Raw genomic sequence first — 3,423 nt, 5'->3', positions numbered from 1 at the left:
TCATTGTCATCTGAATTTCAAAGTGACCTCAGCAACTGTGGATGGTATCATATGTCCAGTGATGTAATCAGGAGCTTGACAGAGTTTAAAATGTCAACCCAAATCTTCTTTCAGTGAGGACTTGTGAAGTTTAGACAGTGATGGCTTTTGGGGATTATGCTATTCCACTTTGAAGTGTCTCCCTCAAGAAATTTGATTTCCCTCTAAGGAAGCTTTCAGTACTAGACAAACCTTAATTGGGTATTTTATGTGTTTTAACATTTCTATTAATTTACGACCACTAGCTCATTTCCTGTGAGTTTTTTTACATTCTTGAGCCTAAAACTGATCTTGAAATTCTGTAAAGAATATATTGTTCTGTGCTGGAATGTAGATGATGAGTTGGAATTTAAGTTTTTTTATTGAATTGAATATGGCACAGAAGTTGAGAGAATATTAGCAAATTTAATAAATTTAATAAATAACTCCATGTAACACTCATTGCATGTCTAAGGCTAATCAGTAATAATAGTTCTGCATTGATTATCCTGGTTTCTGAGCCTAGTTGAAAGAACTAGATTTTATCTTTAAAGCCCTTAAAGCAGGGGTGGGTAACTATGGCCCCTCCTGGATCAGGAATTCTGGGAGTTGAAGTCCACAGGTTGTAAAGGGTCCATAGTTGCCCACCCTTGCCTTAGAGGCTTGGGAGAAAGTGACTTTCCCTACATTAACCTTATTTTCATTGTAATCTTTCAGGGCTCCTGTTTCAGAAGCCAAACTTCATTTTCCCAAATGTCCTTTTCTTATAGGTACCAGTCAAGATATTGCAGGCCAAGGCAGATTAAAATTTTTTTACTATGCTGGCAGTTCAACTTTTTTCACAAATTAGAGCAAGGGGCTGACTTAAAGGATATAGGGAAGATAGTTCAGTCAGTACCATTCCATGCAGTGGTGGGATTCAGATATGTGAATAACCAGTTCTCTGTGTGGATGCCACTTCCGGAAGTCCATTCTGGGCCTGGGCAGAACTGGTGCGAACTGGCTGAATCCCACCACTGATTCCATGGCATTCTGTGTTTCAGGCACATTAGCCTGTTGTCCCAGTCCATTTGTCATGGTTCTGACAGATGAAACTCTTCAAAAGAACTTCGAGGCATTGTTTACCTTATAGAATCTTTTATTCGAGAAATAAAGTATTGGCACTACATAGTTGAAACCAGAAACTAAATTCCCCTCCCCTGGATACAAAGTAACAAAGTGCAATTCCCTCCTCCAATAAACAGTCATAAATCTTATTCCCCAATTAGCTTGAAGCGCAGGCTTTCTCCGCAGCTCTCCAGCCCACCAAAACACTATCAGCTCTGGGCCCAATGTCCTTAGTCCCACGACTAAGTTATTATTGTTATGACTAGCTGGACTCTTATCCCTATTCCCCCCTCCCAGCAGCAACTAATTCTAAAAGCAATAGAGAAAATGGCTGCATTTCCATCTGTTGTCAAAGCAAGAAAATCCGATGTTAGCAGCGTTGAAACCATTTCTGAATCATGCTGGATCTTTTAGAAACCTTTTTAGCTGCCTATTTTATTAATGAACTTTGGTACTCTGAATTTTATTTGATGATAGCATTTCCCATTATTTCTCAAGAACTGATATGAACAACCTCAGACATATATGTGAAAAGCCTAGAATAGATATATTTCAAATAAACAAAATATATTAAATGTTGACTTGGTCATGGAGAAGTGTAAAGTAGATTTGCTAGGCTACTATGAACATTGAATTTCTCTTGTGATGCACAGGAAAGAAAATTGAACTATCACAAGCTTTTTTCCCCCTTTTCTGACAGGAAAAGTAGCATTCTGTTTCCAACATCCTCAGAGGCTTCATGCAATTTGTCACAAAGACAGTAATCTGAATTCTTGTAAAGCCTCCGGTTCCTGAATCTCAACATAGTTAGAAAATGTTAGCTCATCATCCAGTAATAATACCATAAAAACAAATATTTGCACATGATAATGTGTTGAAGAAATTATTCTCAGCTGGAATTCTGGAAACCAGATATATTAGCATAATGCTAAGCATTAGCAATAGTTAACATAGTTATTACCACAGGGGTCTTCAAACTTGGCCCTTTTATGACTTGTGAACTTCAACTCCCAGAATTCCTCAGCCAGGCATGCTGGCTGAGGAATTCTGGGAGTTGAAGTCCACAAGTCATAAAAGGGCCAGGTTTGAAGACCCCTGTATTACCGTGTCAAGTTAGTTTCTATAACAAATGGGGTAGAGTTTTAATGGTCAAGGGGAACAATGTTTTTAGGAAGGCCATTATATAATCAGAACGCCAAAAGGGAAGGGTGGGGCAAGAATTTTTCATTTTTTTTCTTCTGGATATTTTTCTCATAAAACCATAGATGTATGGGTTGGAAAGGAACTTGGAGATCCTTTAGCTGAACCTTTGTCCAAGAGAGGAATCCATTATTATAGCATCCCTGACAGATGGAGAACCAGTTTCTGTTCACACATCTCTGGTGAACTCTTTCTTGGTGCCATGTTTTCCACTTTTGAATAGCTCCTACCATTGGAAAATTGTTCTTGATATCTAACCAATATCTACTTCCTTATAATTTAAATCCATTCTTTATTGTCCTATCTTCTGGAACAACTCTGAATAATTCTGCTCCACATTTTACAAAATAACCCTTTGAGTACTTGGAAACATCTGTCATGCCTACCTATAGTCTTCCCGTCTCCAGTCTAAACATACCCAACATCTTCACCCTTTCCCCATAAACTTTCTTTCCACTTATCATCTTGGCTGCTCTCCTACTGAGATATGTCTCTGGGCATGCTATCAATGCCCATTCTAAAATAATTGGCATCCATATTCTTTTTGTATGTAATACTACACAATATAGTCCCAACCTGTTAATTAATCATCACTTTGATTTTTCCTATCCAAATGTTGGACATTCCATTTCTTTCTGTTATTCCAGCTTCTTAAGATCCTCCTGAAACTCTACACTGTCCTTTAATGTGTTTACAAGCTCCCAATCTCATTGTTAAAAAAAATCTTACCCATCATCCAATTTATATATAAATATGGGTCTAGAAGGGAACTATGCAGTATAAAAACACTTATTTCCAGCTTCATGAGAAGACATTAATGTACACGTATGTGGACACAATTATTCAAGTAATTTTACACGTATTGAATGACAGCATAGTCTAGACCACATTTTATCATCTTCTCTACCAAAATACTTTCCTGATGTCACGATACACTAAGACCACCACATTCCTGTGGTCTCTAATCTGGTCACTCAATAAAAAAAAAGAGATCACTTTGGTTTGACATAATTTATACTTGATAAATCCATGCTGACTCCTGTCAAGCAATGCATTTGTTTTAGTATGCTCACAGAGTGACTGCATGATCATCTCTTA

The sequence above is a fragment of the Protobothrops mucrosquamatus genome, unplaced genomic scaffold (genome assembly GCF_001527695.2).
Source record: "Protobothrops mucrosquamatus isolate PMUCROS unplaced genomic scaffold, P.Mucros_1.0 scaffold3936, whole genome shotgun sequence".
Taxonomy (NCBI): domain Eukaryota; kingdom Metazoa; phylum Chordata; class Lepidosauria; order Squamata; family Viperidae; genus Protobothrops; species Protobothrops mucrosquamatus.
Note: the sequence above shows the minus strand (reverse complement) of the source record.